This window comes from Mustelus asterias, chromosome 14 (genome assembly GCF_964213995.1).
Source record: "Mustelus asterias chromosome 14, sMusAst1.hap1.1, whole genome shotgun sequence".
Classification (NCBI taxonomy): Eukaryota; Metazoa; Chordata; class Chondrichthyes; order Carcharhiniformes; family Triakidae; genus Mustelus; species Mustelus asterias.
In genome coordinates, this window is record NC_135814.1 from 78,403,079 (window position 1) to 78,420,623 (window position 17,545).

The following is a 17,545-nucleotide window of genomic DNA, read 5'->3' on the forward strand; positions in this document are numbered from 1 at the left end:
TATTGCACAGCATTCTTTACCCAAGCATGACACTTAAACATGAAGGTCTGAAGAACTGAAAGGTGGAAGGGTGACCTAATTGATATGTTGGAAAAGATAAAGGGATTATATGGGGTAGATGTGGAGAATCTATTTCCTCTTGTGGGAAAATCTGGAACAACAGGGCACCACCTTAAAATTAAAACTCAGACATTCAAGAGTGAAATCAGAAATCAGATGCACGCAGGATTGAAATCTGGAACTTACTTCCTTAAAAGGTTGTGTTACGACACAGAGGTGGTTCCCCTTTGAGACATAATGCCGAATCCCCCAAAGAGGAATACCTGGCCTCGTAATTTGTTCGAAGTGTGTGGGAAGGTGAACTGTCCTTCAGTAATGTTTAGTGGTTAACTAACAGAAATATCTGACACTCATATGATGAAAATGAGACATGAAGGCTCAGTTAGGGCGCTTGAGAGTTACAAGTTAGCCAGGAAGGACCTAAAGAGAGTGTTAAGAAGAGCTAGGAGGGGACATGAGAAGTCTTTGGCAGATAGTATCTAGGAAAACCCTAAAGCCTTCTATAGGTATGTCAGGAATGAAAGAATGACTAGGATAAGATTAGGGCCAGTCAAGGACAGTCGTGGGAAGTTGTGCATGAAGCCTGAAGAGATAGGAGAGGCGCTAAATGAATATTTTTCATCAGTATTCACGCAGGAAAAAAAAATGTTGTCGAGGAGAATACTGAGATGCAGGCTATTGGACTAGACGGGATTGAGGTTAATAAGGAGGAGGTGTTAGCAATTCTGGAAAGTGTGAAAATAGATAAGTCCCCTGGGCCAGATGGGATTTATCCCAGGATTCTCTGGGAGGCTAGAGAGGAGATTGCAGAGCCTTTGGCTTTGATCTTTATGTCGTCATTGTCTACAGGAACAATGCCAGAAGACTGGAGGATAGCAAATGTTGTCTCCTTGTTCAAGAAGGGGATTAGAGACAACCCTGGTAATTATAGACCAGTGAGCCTTACTTCTGTTGTGGGCAAAGTATTGGAAAGGATTATAAGAGAGAGGATTTATAATCATCTAGAAATGAATAATTTGATTAGGGATAGTCAACACGGTTTTGTGAAGGGTAGGTCTGCCTCACAAACCTTATCGAGTTCTTTGAGAAGGTGACCAAAGAGGTGGATGAGGGTAAAGCAGTTGATGTGGTGTATATGGATTTCAGTAAAGCGTTTGATAAGGTTCCCCACGGTAAGCTATTGCAGAGGATACGGAGGCATGGGATTGAGGGTGATTTAGCGGTTTGGATCAGGAATTGGCTAGCTGTAAGAAGACAGAGGGTGGTGGTTGATGGGAAATGTTCATCCTGGAGTTCAGTTACTAGTGGTGTACCGCAAGGATCTGTTTTGGGGCCACTGCTGTTTGTCATTTTTATAAATGTCTTGGATGAGTCCGTAGAACGATGGGTTAATAAATTTGCGGATGACACTAAAGTCGGCGGAGTTGTGGACAGTGCGGAAGGTTGTTGCAGGTTACAGAGGGACATAGATAAGCTGCAGTGCTGGGCTGAGAGGTGGCAATGGAGTTCAATGCGGAAAAGTGTGAGGTGATTCACTTTGGAAGGAGTAACAGGATTACAGAGTACTGGGCTAATGGTAAGATACTTGGTAGTGTGGATGAACAGAGAGATCTCGGTGTCCATGTGCATAGATCCCTGAAAGTTGGCATCCAGGTTGATAGGGTTGTTAAGAAGGTGTACCGTGTGTTAGCTTTTATTGGTAAAGGGATTGAGTTTCGGAGCCATGAGGTCATGTTGCAGCTGTACAAAACTCTGGTGCGGCCGCACTTGGAGTATTGTGTACAGTTCTGGTCACCGCATTACAGGAAGGATGTGGAAGCATTGGAAAGGGTGCAGAGGAGATTTACTAGGATGTTGCCTGGTATGGTGGGAAGGTCTTATGAGGAAAGGCTGAGGGACTTGACGTTGTTTTCGTTAGAGAGAAGAAGGTTAAGAGGTGACTTAATAGACGCATACAAGATGATCAGAGGATTAGATAGGGTGGATAGTGAGAGCCTTTTTCCTCGGATGGTGATAGCTAGCACAAGGAGACATAGCTTTAAATTGAGGGGTGAGAGATATAGGACAGATGTCAGAGGTAGGTTCTTCACTCAGAGAGAAGTAAAGGCGTGGAATGCCCTGCCTGCAGCAGTAGTGGACTCGCCAACATTAAGGGCATTTAAATGGTCATAGGATAAACATATGGATGATATTGGAATAGTGTAGGTTAGATGGGCTTTAGATTAGTTTCACTGGTCGGCGCAACATCAAGGGCCGAAGGGCCTGTAGAAACATAGAAACATAGAAAAGCTACAGCACAAAACAGGCCCTTCGGCCCCACAAGTTGTGCCGAACATATCCCTACCTTTTAGACCTACCTATAACCCTCCATCCTATTGAGTCCCATGTACTCATCCAGGAGTCTCTTAAAAGACCCTATTGAGTTTGCCTCCACCACTGACGGCAGCCGATTCCACTCGCCCACCACCCTCTGTGTGAAAAACATCCCCCCAACATTTCCCCTGTACCTACCCCCCAACACCTGAAACTTGTGTCCTCTCGTAGCAGCCATTTCCACCCTGGGAAAAAGCCTCTGAGAGTCCACCCAATCTATGCCTCTCAACATCTTACATACCTCTATTAGGTCTCCTCTCATCCTACGTCTCTCCAAAGAGAAAAGACCGAGCTCCCTCAGCCTATCCTCATAAGGCATGTCACTCAACCCACGCAACATCCTCGTAAATCTCCTCTGCACCCTTTCAATCTTTTCCACATCCTTCCTGTAATGAAGTGACCAGAACTGAGCACAGTATTCCAAGTGGGGTCTGATGAGGGTCTTGTATAGCTGCATCATTATCCTCGGACTCCTAAACTCAATCCCTCGATTGATAAAGGCCAGCACACCATACGCCTTCTTAACCACCTTCTCCACCTGCGGGGCCGATTTTAAAGTCCTATGGACCCGGACCCCAAGGTCCTTCTGATCCTGTACTGCGCTGTAATGTTCTAATTTATTTATTTAACTAACAGGGAACTTTAACTAAACAAGTAACATACCAAATAAAATAAGATTATACTGAAATGTTGTTCAAATAAGTATAATATCCATTCATTAACCAAAAACTAACTAATAGAATTTAGTCACTCTCAAAGACACAGGTTTTGTGTCTTTCGGATCCTTCTGGAGTTTCTCAGTTGATTTCTCTATCTGTAAGTTCTCTTTTGATTTGGTACCTTTCGCTGGTTAGATGGTGCATTCTCTTAAGAGATATATAAAGCTGGCAAGATGGAGAGCTGCTCTCTCCCTCTCGAGACCTGAGAGGCAGCAGTTGCTATCTCCTATCTCCTAAGGCCTATAGTGTGTTGGCGTTCATTAACAGGGGGTTTGAGTTTAAGAGCCGTGGGGTTATGCTGCAACTGTACAGGACCTTGGTGAGACCACATTTGGAATATTGTGTGCAGTTCTGGTCACCTCACTATAAGAAGGATGTGGAGACACTGGAAAGAGTGAAAAGGAGATTTACCAGGATGCTGCCTGGTTTGGAGGGTAGGTCTTATGAGGAAAGGTTGAGGGAACTTGGGCTTTTCTCTTTGGAGCGGAGGAGGTTGAGAGGAGACTTGATAGAGATTTATAAGATGATGAAGGGGATAGATAGAGTGAACGTTCAAAGACTATTTCCTCGGGTGAATGGAGCGGTAACTAGGGGACATAACTATAGGGTTCATGGTGGGAGATATAGGAAGGATGTCCGAGGTAGGTTTTTTACTCAGAGAGTGGTTGGGGTGTGGAATGGACTGCCTGCAGTGATAGTGGAGTCAGAAACTTTAGGAACATTTAAGAAGCTATTGGATAGGCACATGGAGTACTTTGGGATGATAGGGAGGAAATAGCTTGATCTGGGTTTCAGACATAGCTCGGCACAACAACGTGGGCCGAAGGGCCTGTTCTGTGCTGTACTGTTCTATGTTCCATGTTCCTGTTTTCCCTCTTGCACTCTTTTATACCTGTGATGACCTATCAATTTTCCGAAAATAGGATTGGTCTGATTTTTTTCAACATCATCAAATTCAAATTTTATGGGTTCTTGGTAGCCGTGTGCTTGTTTTAAATTGATTGGGCAAAATTCAAACAACAACAGGTTGTCTTTGTCAAGGCGACTGCTTTACTTGCACTTTAAACCTCCAAGCACTGAAACAAAACCAGCTTTTAAAGGGATCACACAATGTTTTCTTTCCTCTAGCATTTGTACAATTTTTTACATCTTCATCAACATCAAATTCCAAATTCTCAAACTCAACTTCGCAACAGTTGCAATGTCTTGGAAATTCAACTTTTCAGGACTGAGATTGATAGATTTCTGTTAGATTCGGATAGTCCCCCAAATAGCCAGTGGGAACTAGAGAAGCAGATGTGTAGGGAGATTGCAGATAGCTGTAAGAATAATAGGATAGTATTAGTGGGAGATTTTAATTTCCCCAGTATTGACTAGCCCACCCAGAGTGCAAAGGGCCTGATGGGGTGGAATTTGTTAAATGTGTCCAAGAAAGTTTCCTGAATCAATATACAGAGGATCCTACTTGGGAGGGTGCAACACTGGACCTTCTCTTAGGAAACAAGACAGGGCAAGTGACTGAAGTGTTAGTCGGGGAGCTCCTTAGGTCCAGTGGCCATAACACTATTAGTTTTAAAATAGTTATGGAAAAAGATAGGATGGGTCCGCAGATGAAGGTCCTAAACTGGAGCATTGGGGGCGTTAGGCAGGATCTCGCAGAGGTCGATTGGGTGAGTCTGTTTGAAGGGTAAGGAACAACTGGCAAATGGGAGGCTTTTAAAAGTGTGATATTAAGAGTCCAGGGGCAGTATGTTCCTGTTAGGGTGAAGGGAAAGGCTGGCAGGTTTAGAGATCCTTTGCTGACGAGGAATATTGAGGGTCTGGTCAGAAAAAAAAACGGAGCATACATTGTGTTTAGGCAATCAGGAACAAGTGAATTCCTCTGACTATAAAAAGGGTAAGAGTACACTTATGAGGGAAATCAGGAGGGCAAAAAGAGGGTATGAGATGGATCTGGCAGATAAGGTTAAAGAAAATCCCAAGAGGTTCCATAGCTATACGAAGAGTAAAAGGTGGCTAGGGAGAGAGTGGTTTCCCTGAAAGATCAGCATATTTCTCCTCGGTGTTAACTGAGGAGAAAATCATGGGTGCTCAAAAGAAATAAGGGAAACAAGTGGTGATGTCTTGGGTCATATGGAGGAGGTATTTGCACCTTAATGTGCATTAAGAACAAAGAACAATACAGCACAGGAACAGGCCCTTCGGCCCTCCAAGCCCGTGCCGTTCCCTGGTCCAAACTAGACCATTCTTTTGTATCCCTCCATTCCCACTCCGTTCATGTGGCTATCTAGATAAGTCTTAAACGTTCCCAGCGTGTTCGCCTCCACCACCTTGCCCGGCAGCGCATTCCAGGCCCCCACCACCCTCTGTGTAAAATACGTCCTTCTGATATCCGTGTTAAACCTCCCCCCCCCTCACCTTGAACCTATGACTTCTCGTGAACGTCACCACCGACCTGGGAAAAAGCTTCCCATCGTTCACCCTATCTATGCCTTTCATAATTTTATACACCTCTATTAGGTCACCCCTCATCCTCTGTCTTTCCAGTGAGAACAACCCCAGTTTACCCATCTCTCCTCATAACTAAGCCCTTCCATACCAGGCAGCATCCTGGTAAACCTCCTCTGCACTCTCTCTAAAGCCTCCACGTCCTTCTGGTAGTGTGGCGACCAGAACTGGGCGCAGTATTCCAAATGCGGCCGAACCAACGTTCTATACAACTGCAACATCAGACCCCAACTTTTATACTCTATGCCCCGTCCTATAAAGGCAAGCATGCCATATGCCTTATTCACTACCTTCTCCACCTGTGACGTCACCTTCAAGGATCTGTGGACTTGCACACCCAGGTCCCTCTGCGTATCTACACCCTTTATGGTTCTGCCATTTATCGTATAGCTTCCCCCTTCGTTAGCTCTACCAAAAGTTGGATAAATCGCCTGGCCTGATCAAGTGCATCCTCAGATCTTGCGGGAGGCGAAGGAAGAAATTGCATAGGCCCTTGCAGAGATATTTGTTTCATCTCTTTCCACTGACGAAGTTCCGGAAGACTGGAAGGTGGCTTAAGAAATGTAGCAAAGACAAGCCAGGGAATTAATTACAGGTCGGTGAGCTTGACATCACTAGTGGGTAAGTTACTGGATGGGGTTCTGAGGGACTGGACCTACCATCACTTGGATAGTCAAGGTCTGTTAAGGGATAGTCAGCATGGCTTTGTGCATGGGAAGTCATGTCTGACAAATCTTTTAGAGTTTTTCAAAGAGGTGTTCAAGATGATGGAAGAAGGTAGAGCAGTAAATGTTATCGACATGGACTTTAGCGAGGCCTTTGACAAGGTCCTGCTTGGCAGGTTAGTCTGGAAGGTTAGGTTGCATGGGATTCAGGGAGAGCAACCCAATTGGATTCAAAATTGGCTTGGTGGTAGGAAGCAAAGGGTGATGGTTGTTTCTTGGACTGGAGGCCTGTGACCAGTGGTGTGCCTTAGGGGTCAATGTTGGGACTGTTATTCATTTTTCATATAAATGATTTGGACGTGAATTTACAAGGCATGGTTAGTAAGTTTGCGGATGATGCTAAACTAGGAGGTATCGTTGATAGCCAGAAGGTCATCAAAATTACAGGGATATCTTGATCAGTTAGGGTAGTGAGCTGAGGATTGGCAAATCACTAGGCCATCAGTCTCCCCCCATCCTGACACCAGTGCATCTCAAGGCCCGTGGGATGAACAGGGTGGCACAGATGCGTCCATTATGCCAGAAAGTTGTCCGGGGCCCTCCAGGTCCCAGCCCTCCAGGGGACACCCACCAAGGGCATCACAGGCCACGGGGTGCAGAACGCAGCTGACCACCTCCACCTCTGTTGTCCTGGGGGCATGTTGACGTAGCACTCGGCCAGGTAAGATTAAGAAGTTGTAGTTTCACCAAGAGGACACAGGTGAAGGGTTCCACGACTTAGGTTTAGGGAAAAAGGCACTCTTAATGATCACATCCACCTATTTTATTGCACTGTTAAATATCTGCACTTCAGGTCATTGCACTGTTAGTTTCACCAATAAAAGTTATTGCACCCCACAGCTGTGACTAACGTCTATGATTCACCTCCCACAGGGATGACCGTATCCCATCCGGACCCAGCAGGGCTCAGTACGTCACTGCGCAGGAGAGGCTCTTCAGCTGACCAAATATGCAATCTCCATTTACCAGTGTGTGTGCCATATCCCTGACAGGCCTGGCACTCTTTTTTTTATTCATCCGTAGGACATGGGCATCACTGAGTTGTCCTTGAACTGAGTAGTTTCAGTTCCTCTAAGCCATTTCAGATGGCAGCTCAGAGTCAACCATATTACTGTGGGTCTGGAGTCACATTTAGGCCAGACCAGGTAAGAACAGCAGATTTTCTTCCCTAAAGGACATTAGTGAACCAGGTGGGTTTTTCCGACAATCAACAACGGTTTCATGGTCATCATAAGAGTCTTAATTCCAGATATTTTTATTGAATTCAAATTCCACAATCTATCATGGTGGGATTCGAACACGGATCCCCAGAACATTAGCTGAGTTTCTGGATTAATAGTCTAGCAATAATACCACGAGGCCATCACCTCCCCTATACAGAGCTCATGCCAAACTGGACCAGCAGTGAGTGCCCTACAGGCCCTGTCACACAATCTGCCATGGCATCCCCAGTACACTTTGTACCCTGGGACTGCACAACCCCCCAAGCAGCCCTCCACACACGGGCATTGCAGCAGATGGTGGTCCCCTGACCCTCACTCAGGCGCCAGGTGCCAGAGTGCATGCAGAGAACAGGAAGTGGTCAGGCTTGTTTTGCACCAGGGCAGCATCATAGTGCGCCACATAGTGATTCATCATCACCCTCCCGCCTGGACCAGTAACTCACTAACACTGCTAACGCAGGCTTATCACTCTGGTGTCAAAGGGAACCATGGCAGGAGGGTGTGGACAATGGTTGGGGGAGTGGGTTGCAGGCGACTGGGGGTGGGGTTTGCAGCTACTGCACTGCGCGCCCCTGAGTTGGAGAACCTTGTGATGATGAGGGCCTCCCTCACCGCCCTGCCTTGCCGGACCCTTTTCACCACCTGTCCTCATCCCCTAGATCCACATCCACCTCTTCCGCCTCATCCTCTTCCTCCACATGCTCCCAGGCCCCCACCTTCTCAGCGGTGTCTGCCTGGTCGCCCTCTTTTTCATCCTACTCTAGGAAGTCTCCCTGCTGCTGAGCCAGATTGTGGAGCGCACAGCGGACCACCATGATGAGGGAGACTCTCAGGCGGTTGTCCTGGAGGGCCCAAGCATCCAGTCAATGGAGCTGCATCTTTAGGAACCTGCTCCATTCAATGTTGGACTGGGTGGCAGTATGGCCTCATTGTATTGAGTTGCCATGTCAGTCTCTGGCCTCTACACTGGCGTCATCAGCCACGTCCTTAGCGGGTAGCCATAAGAACATAATAACTAGAAGTAGGCCATCTGGTTCCTCGAGCCTGCTCTGCCATTCAATAAGATCATGGCTGATCTTTTCGTGGACTTCGCTCCACTTACCCGCTCGCTCACCATAACCCTTAATTCCTTTACTGTTCAAAACTTTTATCTATCCTTGCCTTAAAAACATTCAATGAGGTAGCCTCAGTTGCATCACTGTGCAGGGAATTCCACAGATTCACAACCCTTTGGGTGAAGAAGTTCCTCCTCAACTCAGTCCTGAAGCTGCCCCCGCCCCGCTTACTTTGACACCATGCCCCATAGTTCTAGTTTCATTTGCCAGTGGAAACAACTTCCCTGCTTTTATCTATTTCCTTCATAATCGTATATGTTTCTCTCAGATCTCCCCTCATTCCAGTGAGTATAGTGCCAGTCTACTCAGTCTCTCCTCATAAGCCAACCCTCTCAACTCCGGAATCAATCTAGCGAATCTCCTCTGCACCCCCTCCAGTACCAGTATATCCTTTCTCAAGTAACAAGACCAAAACTATACACAGATCCTGGTGGCTTGCTTATGAGGGGGGGGGGGGGGGGGGGGCGGGGGGCACTAACCCAATTGATGTTGCTTTGGTCACTCTTCTGTCTGGTGGACAGGCTCTCTGGCATCCCATCCCAGGTCCCACTATCAGAAACAAGCAGCAGCTCTGTCAGGGAACTCTGCAGGTGTCAACATGGCTCCTCACACAGCATGGACTCTGCAGGGCTGCCCTCAATAGGAACCATCTCATGATAGTCACGAGTGTGCCCCGCCCCCATCTGTCTGTTAGCCATTCCTGGAAGCCACTGCATCAGACATCCAGGTGGGTGCACTCATGTCTGTCCTTCAAAGGTTCCCAATAGGGACCCCTGCACAGCCACCCATATGGTCCATGAAAAGATCAGCCATGATCTTATTGAATGGCGGAGCAGGCTCGAGGAGCCAGATCATAGAAATCATAGAAACCATACAGTGCAGAAGGAGGCCATTCGGCCCATCGAGTCTGCACCGACCACAATCCCACCCAGGCCCTACCCCCACATATTTACCCGCTAATTCCTCTAACCTACGCATCTCAGGACTCGAAGGGGCAATTTTTTTTTAACCTGGCCAATCAACCCAACCCGCACACCTTTGAACTGTGGGAGGAAACCGGAGCACCCGGAGGAAACCCACGCAGACATGAGGAGAATGTGCAAACTCCACACAGACAATGACCCAAGCCGGGAATTGAACCCAGGTCCCTGGAGCTGTGAAGCAGCAGTGCTAACCACTGTGCTACCGTGCCGCCCTACTCCTGCTCCTATTTCTTATTATGTTCTTATGGGTCTACTCAGTAGCTAGGGGCAATGTGCGCAACACCAGCCAGCACCAACCCCTGAGCTCCGGACCCTCGAGATGGCATGAGCCCTCCCACACCCGCACCATGACTGTGATTGAGACCCACCCCGCACCCCAGAGGTTGGCACTCAATGGTTCTCACCTCCTTGCTCACATTCACCACTGCTGCGGCTGAAACAGACTTTTATAGAGCAGGTACTTAGATGTTTTTCTTGCTGGTGTGATGTCTCACCGATGGGGTGGTTAATGTAAGTGAGGGGGGACGATTGCGTGCCGAACTAGCAAATGATATTGAGCTGCATGCAGATGCGTGCAAATTAACATCTCACCCACTTGGGCTTGGATGCGGAAAGAATACTGGAAGCTGTTGAGGAGAAGAGGGCTATTCCCAAGAGTTGGCAGGGGGCTGCTATCAGCCAAGGTCACTGAAGCACGGGAAGCGTTGGCCGACTCAGTAAGTACCAGGAGCATCATCAAGGGCGTGGGCATGTAATGCCACAAGACGACGAACAACCTCCTCTGATCTGCAAAGGGTGAGTGACCACTTCCCTGCCCCAGCATGTCCCGAACCTCTCATCTTATCTTAAACCTCTCATCTTATCATTGTTTAAGAAGGGGAACAGAGACTTCCCCGGGAATTATAGACCGGTGAGTCTCACTTCTGTTGTCGGCAAGATGTTGGAAAAAATTATAAGGGATAGGATTTATAGTTATTTGGAGAGTAATGAATTGATAGGTGATAGTCAGCATGGTTTTGTGGCAGGTAGGTCGTGCCTTACTAACCTTATTGAGTTTTTTGAGAAAGTGACCAAGGAGGTGGATGGGGGCAAGGCAGTGGACGTGGTATATATGGATTTTAGTAAGGCGTTTGATAAGGTTCACCATGGTAGGCTTCTGCAGAAAATGCAGATGTATGGGATTGGGGGTGATCTAGGAAATTGGATCAGGAATTGGCTAGCGGATAGGAAACAGAGGGTGGTGGTTGATAGTAAATATTCATCATGGAGTGCGGTTACAAGTGGTGTACCTCAAGGATCTGTTTTGGGGCCACTGCTGTTTGTAATATTTATTAATGATCTGGATGAGGGTATAGTTGGGTGGATTAGCAAATTTGCTGATGACACCAAAGTCGGTGGTGTGGTAGACAGTGAGGAAGGGTGTCGTAGTTTGCAGGAAGACTTAGACAGGTTGCAAAGTTGGGCCGAGAGGTGGCGGATGGAGTTTAATGCGGAGAAGTGTGAGGTAATTCACTTTGGTAGGAATAACAGATGTGTTGAGTATAGGGCTAACGGGAGGACTTTGAATAGTGTGGAGGAGCAGAGGGATCTAGGTGTATGTGTGCATAGATCCCTGAAAGTTGGGAATCAAGTAGATAAGGTTGTTAAGAAGGCATATGGTGTCTTGGCGTTTATTGGTAGGGGGATTGAATTTAGGAGTCGTAGCGTTATGTTGCAACTGTACACAACTCTGGTGCGGCCGCACTTGGAGTACTGTGTGCAGTTCTGGTCCCCACATTACAGGAAGGATGTGGAGGCTTTGGAGAGGGTGCAGAGGAGGTTTACCAGGATGTTGCCTGGTATGGAGGGGAGATCCTATGAGGAGAGGCTGAGGGATTTGGGATTGTTTTCGCTGGAAAGGCGGCGGCTAAGAGGGGATCTTATTGAAACATATAAGATGATTAGAGGTTTAGATAGGGTGGATAGTGATAGCCTTTTTCCTCTGATGGAGAAATCCAGCACGAGGGGGCATGGCTTTAAATTGAGGGGGGGTAGTTATAGAACCGATGTCAGGGGTAGGTTCTTTACCCAGAGGGTGGTGAGGGATTGGAATGCCCTGCCAGCATCAGTAGTAAATGCGCCTAGTTTGGGGGCGTTTAAGAGATCCGTAGATAGGTTCATGGACGAAAAGAAATTGGTTTAGGTTGGAGGGTCACAGTTTTTTTTTTAACTGGTCGATGCAACATCGTGGGCCGAAGGGCCTGTTCTGCGCTGTAATGTTCTATGTTCTATGTTCTAAACTCCCTCTATCCTACCACACCACCTTCTAACATTGTCACATATAATCCCTATCAGAATAGCCCCCTCCCACACCCGCTGTCCATCTTACACCCTGATTGGCCATGCCTATACATGCCACCTGCTATCAAACCCCACCCAGGTCAGGCCACCCTCTTCCTATATAAAATGAGTCTATTATCCCCTTCACCCCTAATGTGTGGGGGTCACAGGGTAGTTGTCATGGGGGACTTTAACTTTCCAAATATTGATTGGAACCTTTGTAGGTCAAATAGTTCGGATGGGGCAGTTTTTGTGCAGTGTGTGCAGGAGGGTTTCCTGACACAATATGTGGATAGGCCGACAAGAGGTGAGGCCACATTAGATTTGGTACTGGGAAATGAACCGGGCCAAGTGTTAGATTTGGTTGTGGGAGAGCACTTTGGAGATAGTGACCACAATTCGGTGTCTTTTGTTATTGCAATGGAGAGGGATAGCGCCGTACTGCAGGGCAAGGTTTACAATTGGGGGAGAGGTAATTATGATGCGATTAGGCAAGAATTAGGGGGCATAAGTTGGGAACAGAAACTGTCAGGGAAAGGAACTAATGAAAAGTGGAACTTTTTCAAGGAACAAATACTGGGTGTCCTTGATAGGTATGTCCCTGTCAGGCAGGGAGGAAATGGCCAAGTGAGGGAACCATGGTTCACGAAAGAGGTGGAATGTCTTGTGAAAAGGAAGAGGGAAGCTTTTGTAGGGATGTGGAAACAAGGATGAGATGGCTCGATTGAGGGTTACAAGTTAGCAAGGAAAGAGCTGAAAAAGGGGCTTAGGAGAGCTAGGAGGGGACACGAGAAGTCCTTGGCGGGTCGGATCAAGGAAAACCCCAAGGCTTTTTACTCTTATGTGAGGAATAAAAGAATGACCAGGGTGAGGTTAGGGCCGGTCAAGGACAGTAGTGGGAACTTGTGTATGGAGTCAGTAGAGATAGGCGAGGTGATGAATGAATACTTTTCTTCAGTGTTCACCAAGGAGAGGGGCCATGTTTTTGAGGAAGAGAAGGTGTTACAGGCTAATAGGCTGGAGGAAGTAGATGTTCGGAGGGAGGATGTCCTGGCAGTTTTGAATAAACTGAAGGTCGATGAGTCCCCTGGGCCTGATGAAATGTATCCTAGGATTCTTTGGGAGGCAAGGGATGAGATTGCAGAGCCTTTGGCTTTGATCTTTGGGTCCTCGCTGTCCACGGGGATGGTGCCAGAGGACTGGAGAATGGCGAATGTTGTTCCTCTGTTTAAGAAAGGGAATAGAAATGACCCTGGTAATTATAGACCGGTTAGTCTTACTTCGGTGGTTGGTAAATTGATGGAAAAGGTCCTTAAAGATGGGATTTACGACCATTTAGAAAGATGCGGATTAATCCGGGATAGTCAGCACGGATTCGTGAAGGGCAAGTCGTGCCTCACAAATTTGATAGAATTTTTTGAGGAGGTAACTAAGTGTGTTGATGAAGGTAGGGCAGTTGATGTCATAAACATGGATTTTAGTAAGGCGTTTGATAAGGTCCCCCATGGTCGGCTTATGATGAAAGTGAGGAGGTGTGGGATAGAGGGAAAGTTGGCCGATTGGATAGGTAACTGGCTGTCTAATCGAAGACAGAGGGTGGTGGTGGATGGAAAATTTTCGGATTGGAGGCAGGTTGCTAGCAGAGTGCCGCAGGGATCAGTGCTTGGTCCTCTGCTCTTTGTGATTTTTATTAATGACTTAGAGGAGGGGGCTGAAGGGTGGATCAGTAAATTTGCTGATGACACCAAGATTGGTGGAGTAGTGGATGAGGTGGAGGGCTGTTGTAGGCTGCAAAGAGACATAGATAGGATGCAAAGCTGGGCTGAAAAATGGCAAATGGAGTTTAACCCTGATAAATGTGAGGTGATTCATTTTGGTAGGACTAATTTAAATGTGGATTACAGGGTCAAAGGTAGGGTTCTGAAGACTGTGGAGGAACAGAGAGATCTTGGGGTTCATATCCACAGATCTCTAAAGGTTGCCACTCAAGTGGATAGAGCTGTGAAGAAGGCCTATAGTGTGTTAGCTTTTATTAACAGGGGGTTGGAGTTTAAGAGCCGTGGGGTTATGCTGCAACTGTACAGGACCTTGGTGAGACCATATTTGGAGATAGGGCCTGGGTGGGATTGTGGTCGGTGCAGACTCGATGGGCCGAATGGCCTCCTTCTGCACTGTAGGGTTTCTATGATATTTGGAATATTGTGTGCAGTTCTGGTCACCTCACTATAAGAAGGATGTGGAAGCGCTGGAAAGAGTGCAGAGGAGATTTACCAGGATGCTGCCTGGTTTGGAGGGTAGGTCTTATGAGGAAAGGTTGAGGGAGCTAGGGCTGTTCTCTCTGGAGCGGAGGAGGCTGAGGGGAGACTTAATAGAGGTTTATAAAATGATGAAGGGGATAGATAGAGTGGACGTTCAAAGACTATTTCCTCGGGTGGATGGAGCTATTACAAGGGGGCATAACTATAGGGTTCATGGTGGGAGATATAGGAAGGATATCCGAGGTAGGTTCTTTACGCAGAGAGTGGTTGGGGTGTGGAATGGACTGCCTGCAGTGATAGTGGAGTCAGACACTTTAGGAACATTGAAGCGGCTATTGGATAGGCACATGGAGCACACCAGGATGATAGGGAGTGGGATAGCTTGATCTTGGTTTCAGATAAAGCTCGGCACAACATCGTGGGCCGAAGGGCCTGTTCTGTGCTGTACTGTTCTATGTTCTATGTTCTACCCTTGACATTTCCATGAGCTGACCTCATATCCTTTGTCTTGCAGGATCTCCATCAGATGAGGCTGGGTCATCCAGTGTTGCGTCTCGCTGCCCAACTCCTCTGAGCACCCTGGGACACAGCTCCACTGAGAACACTGAAATCTCGTCACTGAATTCATTATCACCAAGCACCAACGCCGAGGCGCTCACCTTGATGGGAAACGCTGGTGAACATGCTTTTGGGGCACTCTCTGGTGACGACCATACTGCTGCTATTGCACATCGGGTGGAGACTGGGACATCCAAGGGAGCAGCCAGTCGGAGGCCTGATGGCTCCCAGAAAACTGCTGGCCCCAAGAACAGATGTTGGGCCTCTGGAAATGTTCAGCCCAGCAATGGTCAACATGTAAAAGCAGAGCCAGGCTTTTCAAGAGTGGGTATCTGCTGCCTTCCAGCAAATGAACAACTGAAGGATTTCAGGAGCCTCATCTCACAGGAGATGGTGCCAGCATTGAGTGGTACTAAGGCCAACACTCCAAGGGTGGTGTCCACAAGAGCAAGATGTCCATACCATGACGAACAACTTCCAAGGCATGGCACACTCAATGGAGTCCATGACTGAGGCCCTAGGAACCTGGGCCCAGTCACACATGGACATGTTGCTGGCATTGACGAAGGTGGCTGATGTGCATCTGAGCTTGGCCCAGTCACACAGGCCAATGGTTGAGGGCATCCACAGCTTTTCCCAATTGCTGAGGACCATAGCTGAATGTATCAGAACCATGGTGCAGACAATGGCGGGCCTTCAGGTCTGTCAGTGCTGGATGATGGAGCCCATTCCTGCTACACATCTGTCCCAAGGAGTGACCAGGGGGCCAACAAGAAACCTGAGGGAGGGATCAGTGTTGGAATCCAGCCCAGGGTCTTCAACCATTGAGACTCAAGCCGTCAACAGTCCTTCTCAATTCCTCCCTTCCTAACACTGGCGTCTCTCTTCGGCAGCAAGAAGAAATGAAAGAGGGGGAAGAGAGAGGGCCACTAATTCAGCATGGGTGAAGTTAGGGGAAAGGGGGACACCAATTATACATTGTCACTAATAAACACATGTCACCTCCATGCCAACTGGCCGATCAGTGTTACATCTGTCCCTTAAAAGGTGGAGGATTGGGGGTTGCTGCTATCTTGACTACTTGGACCTCTCATCTTCCCACACGGCCTCCACACTCATTCGTATTTGGGGGTTTCTAAGAGCAACAGTGTTAGATATCCGCTTTGTCCGCATCATCAGTCCATGGCCCTGAAAATCTCACCCTTGAGTCTCCCCACCCCCGACCCCTTACTGGAATTGAGTGAATCCATTGCTCCAACAAAGAAGAATGAGAGGTAGGTCAGCTGTAATCAGTAAGGCTGAAGTCAAACTTCAGATGCTGAGCAGCGCCACAGCTTTCCTCACAGCGAGTCGCCTTGCGTTGACACCCACGAACACTGCCAACCCAGGCCCATCAAGCCATGCTGACTCTCGAGGGAGGAAAGTGGGAGGAATGTTGTAGTAATGGGGAGGGGGAGATGGAACAGAAGTGGCTGCCAAGGATTGTGGGAAGGGGAGTGGGAAGGAGACCGGGAAGGAGACCAGTATGATGGAAAGGGGGGAGCAAGGGATGAGGCAAGGGAGGGTATGAGGATCAAGAGGAGTGGTGGGATTGATCTGCTGAACAACAAAGCTCCTATACCTGGAATCTGGAGGCAATGAAGGCCTCTCTGGTCCTATGTCCCTGTCAGACCCTGGCTGCCAGATGCTCAGCTCCTTCAGCATTCTCTTTGTCTTCCTCTTCCTCCTGGTTGTCTGACAAGGCTGCCTGTTCCTCCTCCTCCTCATCCACCATGTTGCCTTGCTGCTGTGCAAGGTCATAGAACACATAGCAAGCAACCATTATCCATGCTACCCTCTTGGGACTATATTGTCGTGCCCTGTCAGAATGGTCAAAACAGCAGAACTGCATCTTGAGGAGGACTATGCACCACTCGATGATGCTCCTGGTAGCAGAGTGGGCCTCACTATAATGGATACCCCCTCAGTCTGGGGCCTCCGCACAGGTGTCATCAGCTATGACCTTAGCAGGTAGCCATTGTTGCCCACTAGGCAATCACTCGGTCAAGGCTGACCTGTGACGATGTTGGGTTGTCCCAGGATGTAGGAATTGTGCACACTCCAAGGATAGCATTGTTAGGATACAAGGTTATAAACACACAGAAAAATTATGAAGTCTGACTAGGCCCAACAATTTGCTATTTTGGCATTAATGTGAGGATATGATGTTTCACTCCAAGTTTGATTCTACTGACATGCTGGGGGAGCTTTTATCAAAATAAACTTTATTTAACAACGCAATTTAACTATAACAAATGAATTAGCTTAACATTTAACAGTTGAACAAAACTTAAGCATACAAAATACAATTCTTAACTGCTAACCTGTTCCTGAGTGTTCCAATTCAAGCAATACTCATCTTATAATTAAAACCCCTTTTCAAAATCAGTTGGCAAAACACCTGCTTATGTGCTTGTATTTAGGTTGCCAGTTCTAGAGATCTCAGAGTATTTCTAGAGAAAGAGACAGAGACACATCTTGCTCCTTTCAGAACCAGGCTGCAAACTGCTTGTTTTTAAAAAAAGAAAGAGAAATTGGGCATCTTCCTGCAAGCTTAGTTCCTACCATTTGCATACACTTGGTCCTTGTCAAACAACCTAATAAAAACCCTCCAACTAAACCAAAGGGCCAGGTAAAAACCAAGCAAAAACAAATGCATAAACAC

At 47.4% G+C, this 17,545-nt stretch overlaps 1 protein-coding gene across 1 annotated transcript in view; it reads right to left on the reverse strand.

Moving 5' to 3' along the window:
- The window catches only part of LOC144503791 (dynein regulatory complex protein 11-like), a 531,388-nt gene that overhangs the window by 70,965 nt on the left and 442,878 nt on the right, over nt 1–17,545 (reverse strand). The gene's annotated exons all lie outside the window — the stretch shown is intronic.